A 7,985-nucleotide genomic window follows, 5' to 3' on the forward strand; every position below is an offset into this window, starting at 1 on the left:
TGAATGGCGTGTCATCCATGCCCATCTGTCTGCGTAGTTGTTCACTGGCTTTTATGTCCTTAGCAACTTCTATTCGTTGAGAAGTTGTTAAGTTCTCTCTCTTGAGGCTTGCATTTTCAGTTTGAAGCTTTACATTGGCATCTTTGAGCTCTTGTACATGGAAGGCCAGGGCTGCTTGTGCTGATATTTCCCCATCTTCCCTTGCATTCTCTATAATGGAGGCATTAAGCGTGGTAAACTCTTTCTAGAGGTTCCCTAGCTCCAATCTCTATGCATCCCTACACGATGCTGTAATTTCTTCCGCTGTTTTTGAAGCTCCTTTTTGAAGCCTGCAATTTCCTCCTCTTGCTGGAGGAAAATGTCCTTGATTGCCACTAGGTTGTCTCGCATCATTGGAGCCAACACGTGTTTCAGGTTCTCCACATATGATTTTCCAACCCCTGTATCAGCTCCTTCAGCCTTGCCATATTCACGTCCCAGAGGAGTCCTAAGTGGGCAAGGCCTACTCCATCCTACATGCGTGGCGTCCCCAACCCACAGCATGGAGGATCTCCACCACACACAGACAGATCCACGACGACATGACATGCCCTCACCAAAGCCACATATGCCATCAGGAGGCTTATAGAGTCAGGTTTCAGTTTTCACATTTTTTCCATGGCAGTGTATTGTGCATGTTAATGATTGTCATTTGCCTTGGTGCAGGCCATGTTGTTGAAGCTGCTGTCTGGTATGGTGTGGCGGTGCATTTCAGAATTTACCCAATCATTTATGTCATGGCTATATTGGTTGCTCTTGACAGCAGGTACTCCAGAAAGGTCACATCAGCTAAAGCACTTGATGCTGACTCGTTGAGACTAAAGTTTGATGATACTAACACAGTTAAAAAAGACCAACTCAATTGCTTTCAACTGTTGGTGAACCTTCTGAACAGAAACAGGATACTTTTTGGGGTTGTTTCTGGAGGTGTGTTTTTCCTCCTAACAGGTTTTTCTTATTGGCTTTATGGGGACCGATTCCTACATGAAGCTCTGCTTTATCACCTGACTCGAACTGATCCCCGGCATAACTTCTCCATCTATTTTTATCACATATATCTGCACCATGGCTACAGTTTTACTTTTGTAGAAAGGCTCCTCTCATTTGTGCCACAGTTTTTGGTGCAGAGTGTGCTGACAGCATACTATGCCAAAGATGTCCCATTCTGCTTTTTCATACAAACAGTGGCTTTTGTGGCCTTTAATAAGGTCTGCATCTACACTTTTGGATCTCATGCAAGGAACATTGCAGTTCCAAACACCTTTGATTAACGACTGTTAACGTTTCTTTTGGCATTTTCATGCAGGTCATCACAGCAAATATTTTGTTTGGTTTTTCTGCCTCTTTCCTCTCATTTTGCCATGGACAACGCTGACATTACAATGGAGAGGGATATCGTGTATGCTACTATGGACTGCTGCACAATTGCATTGGTTAATGTGGGCTTATGCTTTGGAGTTCCAAAGCAAAAATGTGTTCTTCCAGCTATGGCTGGCAAGCATCACTTTTTTTTGCTGTTAATATCTTTGTTTTGTCTATCATTATACGGCATCATACTTTTGGTCCATTAATTAGAAGCTGTACGATTTTCGAGGAGGACAATGTTCCAAAGAAGGAAAGCAAAAGACATTGAGCTCTACTTCTGGGAATGTTCAGTGTGGGTTGAGTGTTCAGGGGTATTCTGCTTTGGTGAACAAGCTTATTGAGAAAGAAAGGTGGGCTAATTTCTTAATCACACAAGCAATAACCAAAAAGGATTAGAATCAAACCAAAGTGAGGATCTTCCATACCTCAAGCTGCAGCGTTCACTGAAAACATATTTCATATCAAGTCACGAAACTTAACAGCCTTGAAATTTAGGAGATTTTTCTTGACAATTTGCAGATTCTTGAGCCAAAATATAACTAAGATACCTTCAGTTTTGTGAATTTTTAGAATTGAAAAAATGAAATTTACTAGTGAAAGTGAAAATGTTGCAGGTCCAATTATCTACAGTTTGCAGGTTTTCTATGAACAGTGCATGGGAGCTGCATTTTCAGGGCCATGTCTCTCAGAACGTTTGCCAAAAAAGGCAAGGGCTGTTCTTTCCTGGCACGTCTCAAGATGCAATGTTTTCGAGCGTAATTTTGACAGCCATGTATGTGGAACCCTTTGTGACTTGGTCTACATAGAAAGGGATGGGCGAAGGTTGAGAAGTTGCAAAATACTATGCTTTCTAGACCTATTTGGAGCAAACAGTCAATCACTCACTACATTAGCCTAGCTGAACATGTCACCCGATTGCTCAAGGTTGATTGCAGGCTCTCGATGATCACCTGATCTGTCTTGATACGATCTCAGCATTTGCACTCTGCCTATCTCAAAGATTGCATTGACATCCTCCATATGGCTGCTGGCAAGTATATAAGTATTGATGCCTCCTTACTAAACATGAGTTCAATTGCACCATTTGGATCCATGTCCTCTGAATGTGGATTTACACATCTTTTGAATGCAGATTGAGCCATAGTATCTCACTACAAGGCTGGGTTTCTACAATGATTATTTTTAACATATTAATGTGTGTGTGTTTCCAGCATATTACTGTAGATGGATTCATCCTTGCGAAGTGATGTGTCACATGCTTTGAGGATTGCTATTAGTCAAATCAAAGGTTGAAAATAGAACATGAAACGTGAGGAATTTGTGGGAAGCAATAGTCATAAGAAGCTCATACCATGTGGATGATAAAAAGTTGGCAAGGTTGGAAAATAATGGAGCACCACTGTTGGAGATGCTATATCTATTACGAGATCGGGAACAAGTTTGTTTTTCTAAGGGTTTGGGCCATCAGGTTGTCAACTTGGTCACAACCTCATTGATTAAGTTGGGCCTATGACGAAGATGGGAAGGCAAATCTAGAATGTTACTGTGATTGAGTGGCCTTTATCATATGATAGGAAGTGAAGGCAAAGTCAAAAGATTTAAGTCATGTCAAAAGCTTTTGGATGCACACAAGAATGGGTTTAACCTTTGTAATGGGAAGCTCTATGGTGTGTGGGTAAGTGTAACCATTAGATTACCGCCTAGGGTAGCATTGCAAATGTGGCAAGGCTAATACTGCTTGACAAGGAATAAAAGAACTAAAGGTATTAGTGAATTGTGGACTAGAGACTTGCTAGAAGCGCCTTTAACTCATCACTTTGTGCGTAAGTCAATTTCTCAACTTTCTAATTGACTATACACCCAAGATTCTAATATCGGTATCTAAGGGCGGTTTCAACCTTTATGTATAGAGCGTAGAGTCGGTCATGTGTTTAATGATTGTCAATTTTGACTAAGTATTTCAAAAGTACGAACACAATTGTCTAATCAAAGATTAGGACCTTTCACATCCCTAGCTTTGTTTGTAATAGACAATAAGGTTTATGAAGACAAAAGACCACAACAATAAGAGATGCAAGTTTTGGCAGTATATGATCTTAAGCTTATGTTAATCTCATTTTGGATTAACAAGTATGCTTCTCCAATTGAAGACATTAATAAGTGTCATGAAAAAGCATTATAAAAATTGTACATCATGAGATATTAGTCACCCAAGGTCTTAGTTAAGTAAGTTTTGGACGCCCAAGCGTGAATAAGAGCCAATTGTATATAAGACATTTTTTCATAATGAAAAGACATAATTTCCCTGTGTGCTATTGAGAGCTCTTCCTTGTGTCTTGAGGGATTGAGAGAGCATTCTAGCATTTGTGCCTCTTTTATGCTTGTATGATTTATGCTTGTGTGGAAGAGAGAGAGTGATTGCCTTATGCGATGGCGTGATCGCGCGACTCCACGGTGACAGCGTGGAGGTGGAGCTTGGAGATTTGGAGCTTACCAAGTGAGCTTGGAGACCTCAAGAGACTCGAGTTCGAAGCATTGGTAAGTGTCTTACGATAGTTGTGTTCTATTGCTCTTCCTTTAGGTGAATGCATTGAGTTTTCTCTTGGAGGTGTGGTAGTCCATAACATTTTTGGCGTCGTTGCTGGGGAAACACCTTTGTTTCTTTCTTCGTCTTGGAGTTTCAGCTCTTATTGCATAATAAGATTCATGATTATCTTTGCATTCTGGTAATACATTATATAGAAATAAATGGATAAGATTTGTGTGGAAGTAAAATTGTGAATTGGTTGTGTTTGATGTGTATGTGTGTGGTGGAGTCGTCTTAGAATAGAGCTTCACTATTTTTTCTAGTTAATTTAAAAATTTGCATCATTGGAATCATCAACGTGAACGAGCAGGTTGATGTTATGCTTTTTTTTTTAAAAAAATTCACAAAAATCGAAAAAATAAGGAGTCATTGATTGTGCCTTGAACTTGTATTTCACTCTTTAGATGTGGCATAATCATTTTGGAAACTATTGGATAAGTATTTTGCACCCAGAATTACGTTAGTTGACGCGGGAAGTTCCCAAAAAGTAGGTTGGTTTTTTCATACGGATGAGTTTAGTGAAACGGTCCGTGCTAAGTTGTAGACCAGACTTATTCCCATAATTTTAAGTACCAACTTGACTATATTCTGACGAAAAATCAGAGAGCTACAACGGTTGTAAGTTACAGGTTTGTACTTGTATACAGGGAGCCAAGACAAGCTGAGACATGCAAATGTCTACAAGGAGTATTAGTTCTCTTATTGTTTTCCTTATATGGTTTAATTATTTCATGAGAGAGAGAGAGAGAGAGAGAGAGAGAGATTAAATATGGTTTGTAAGAATTGCAGGATCTTTAGATGAAGCTCTCTTTTCTTTCTATGTTCTCTTTTCTCCTCTGATGAGAAGTTGTATAATTGTATCAAATTACTTCATATCTTAATAAATTATTAAAATATTCATATATGAGATCGCAGGTCTTACATATAGGAGAGCAGATTGGATCCAATGTTTTGGTCTTGTGTTCATAAATATTTTTTCATTTAATTCTTCTTTTAAGGTTGATGTATTGACTTATAGTTAACTTATTTACAGTAATTTGAAAAATTTGTTAAAATCTTGTACTTAAAGAAAAGGTCTTGTAATAGTAGTATCAGAGCTAAAGGCCAAGTACAAGATCTTTTCACATACTTAGAGAAAGAAAATCAAAGATGTGGGTTATGGACTAATCTATTAATAATTGGACTATAGTTTTTTTAACTATTTTGCAGAACATCATTGTAATCGAATCTATGTAAGGTGCTACCTTTCTACTCTTAACTCAATCTTATGATTGTCAAGTTTCATATTTATTATTCAAGTTTATTTTAACTTCAAATAGAAATTAATCTTTTCATCATTATCTTCTTTGACATTAAGGTAAGCACATATATTTAGACTAGTTGATTTGAGCCATTTCAAACCTAAGGATTGCTTTCCTCAAATTTGACAGATTCTTGCTATAAATATCTTATAAAGGTATTTATACAAGCCTTATTGAAATTATGCCTTACATTTTGTATAAGTTTATTTTATTTGGCCTATGGTGGATCAAATGCAAGAATCAACATGATTAGCATAAGCAATTAGAAAGATTAGTGCTCAATTAATGTAATAGCATTATGTAGGCGTGGATACTCAAAAACCAGAAAATTCTCATTAGGCCAATCCATCAATTTATAGCTTTTACATCCACAAGGTGCCAAGCACCCACTCCCCACTGATTTCTCCTTGATTTGTGCCACCTCCCCTACATCTGGGGTCACCTTTTCCTAGAATCTTTTCACACCCCTATATTCACTTATGCTACCCTTGATTCTCTCATCCAGTAGATTCTTCTCACCTTTTCACTGCTACCCACTCAATTACGAACTCCCTTTTACAATCTCTAGCAGCGGCATGTTCCCCCACACACCCATTCACTTGCATATTTCAACACCTCCCCTCCTCAAGTGAATAGTTCTAGCAGACCTGGACTCTATATACCAAGTTTCTCCCTTACTTGGTAGCTCGCGACCAGTGCCTCAAGTCCCTAACTCATAGTCCTTGACACACACTCTCTCTATTTGTCCAAGGATACTACAAGTGCCCATAACTTTGACTAAAGTGCTCACACATACATCTACCACATTCGCTACATCATCGATGGCTCAGAGGTCGTTCTACTCTATTGGGGCAGGTTACATTGGGTTGTGGGGTTTCTCTCTTTCTCTCTCAGAGAAGATGTTCTGACTCCTCTACCTTAGGAGTCTCCATGAAGTTTGCCAATAATATCAAACCTTCTTCATTTGGTTTGCTGTAGCAATCTCTAGCCATGTGTCATGGCTTCCCATAGTTGTGTTAAGTGAAGGTCGTTCCTCCTCCCCTGCCTCTTCCTCTTCCTCGTCCTCGTGCGAGGCCTCCCCGGGTGGTGTAGAGTGCTTTCTCCTCTCTAGTTGTTGGGCCCAATCCTTTCTTCCCTTTGACCTTGTTCTCTTGCTCTAGTAGAGCTCCTTCTATCTAATACAACTTCAAATCTGGTACATTCTTTAAGGTTTCCACAATGTTCTCATAATCTCCCCTGTCCACACTCTTTAGAAGCACTGCTAGTGCCTCGTCATCTTCTACTTTCTTCCCAATGGCTGCAAGTTGTTGTTTGATGCTTTTGTATTTGTTCAAGTGTGTGGTTAGAAGTTCACTTTCCTTCATGTCAAGTTTGTAGAATTGTATTAGCAGGTTTATCTTTGAATTCTTTGCTTGAGTGCCAAATAATTTGTTGAGTTCATCCTATGCATCTTTAGCTTGTTGTATCCTCGCAATGTGGTGAGAATGATTTCATCATTTAAGCTACGTGCAATGAGTCCTAATGCTTTCTCATTTCTGTTCTTCCACTCATCCTTCCCATGCTCCTCTGGACATTCCTAGATTCTTTCTCATGAGCAAATACATGGTTTTTGTTTGCCATGTATGGAATTGCTCCTTGTTGAATTTAGCTACTTCTTGTGCAATGCTCATGATGATGTGAAGGGGGTCTTACCTCTTGATCCAATTCAAGATTCAAGGGCAGTGTCTACCCTTTTACAACTCCAATTTGGTGTTTAATGATGATTACACTAAGTTTACAAGCATGAATACATCAAAAATTTACATAAAGCCAAGGATAGTTGGTTTTGTACTGGATGGTTGGGACATCAAACCTATTTTAAATTGCAATATGAAGTGATAAAGGTCTATATCAGATACCCAATGGTGAATTTGAACCATCAATTGCACCAAACTTCAGTGACTAGTACTAATTAATCACTAATTAGTGAGCTTAATCTCTTATTTTATGTGCAAAAAAAAGAATGTACGGGGAGGCCAGATCTGGTGCCTTAGAGTTCATATAAGCTCAAATCCTTTTAAGGGCATCAATAGCAGTTAGTCTAGTAGAGGATCAAGCCCAAAAACATAAGATTTGACCAAATAATGAATGCTTAATCTCTGTTTTACCAAAGTCACTTGCAGATTTGATCCAGAGCTTGATGTAGCTTCTACTTGACAAATTTAAAAAATCTGAGGCCACCGTGTTCAGCACACCCAAGAACCCCTTGGGCTAGCTCCAATGGTTCCCATTCAAAGACGTAACGGTGATTTTGTAATTTTTCTCAGAAAAAAAGGCGCCAGCAAATCGATGCTTTTCCTGATTGCATTCGTCGGCGGTTTGAGGTATTGAGGTGCCATGCCTAGGTACCAAGATGCTTCCCGGCTGCATTCGTCGGCGGTTTGAGGTACTAAGGTGCCATGCCTAGATACCAAGATGTTGGAAAGAGGGTGTGTGAATTTTGTAGGCAATAGAGCTGTGTGGAGAGATCTAAGCTCCACCGAGCATGGGTACTACAGAAAGTGAAAAATGGCTTATAAGGCTATTAGCACCTAATTAGTAATTAAGAAGGTGATTAGGCTTAAAACAGCACCTGAATTCTAATCTAGGCTCTAATACCAAGTTGAATTTGTAGCATTGTGATGGGCTATGGTGGATCAAATGCAAGAATCAAC

General features: G+C 39.1%; 1 pseudogene; it reads left to right on the forward strand.

Moving 5' to 3' along the window:
• Positions 1-674: 674 nt before the first annotated feature.
• Positions 675-1,310, forward strand: LOC147615111 (GPI mannosyltransferase 1 pseudogene; annotated as a pseudogene).
• The last annotated feature ends 6,675 nt before the right edge of the window (positions 1,311-7,985 follow it).

This window comes from Cibotium barometz, chromosome 40, assembly GCF_041138505.1.
Source record: "Cibotium barometz isolate CiBa-2024 chromosome 40, ASM4113850v1, whole genome shotgun sequence".
Lineage (NCBI taxonomy): Eukaryota > Viridiplantae > Streptophyta > Polypodiopsida > Cyatheales > Cibotiaceae > Cibotium > Cibotium barometz.